Genomic DNA, 557 nt, shown 5'->3' with positions numbered 1-557 from the left:
TCCTTTGGGAGTCAGAGGAGGCTTCACAGAGGAGGTAGCTTTTGAGCTGGGGCTTTAAGGATTAGTAGGGGAGAAATGGCAGGGCGTTCCAAGCAGAGTGCATGATGCGTGTAAAAGCACAGAGCACAAAAGAGTATTACGTGTCCAGCAGCCTTGAGTAGCCTGGTGACTGTAGCGCAGGGTTCTTGGAGTTGAGTGATCAAGGGCGAGGCAGGGACTGTTTTTTCTTCTTGGATCATTTCCCCTACACCTCATTGCGCAGTGCTGGGCACACACACCGCAGGAGCTCAATAAATACTTGTTGAATTGGGACAAGGGTGATCAAGTGTGCTGGGAACCAGGGCATCTGGATCCTTTCTCACACACCGCTGTGTGACCTTGGCCAAGTCCCTTTGCTAGGGGTTGCGATTGCTGCTTAGTAATCAAACACTAGTGAGAAAGCGGAGGAGGAGGTTGGCTTACGGCGCCGGGTCCCTTCAGCCGCATGATTCCCTGATTCGGGGCGGGGCGGGGCCGAGCAGGGCGCCCGGGCTGAGGCGCGCGGAGGCTCAGTTCCT

Source organism: Carlito syrichta, unplaced genomic scaffold (assembly GCF_000164805.1).
Source record: "Carlito syrichta isolate Samal-C Ts95f unplaced genomic scaffold, Tarsius_syrichta-2.0.1 Scaffold309016, whole genome shotgun sequence".
NCBI lineage: Eukaryota > Metazoa > Chordata > Mammalia > Primates > Tarsiidae > Carlito > Carlito syrichta.
Note: the sequence above shows the minus strand (reverse complement) of the source record.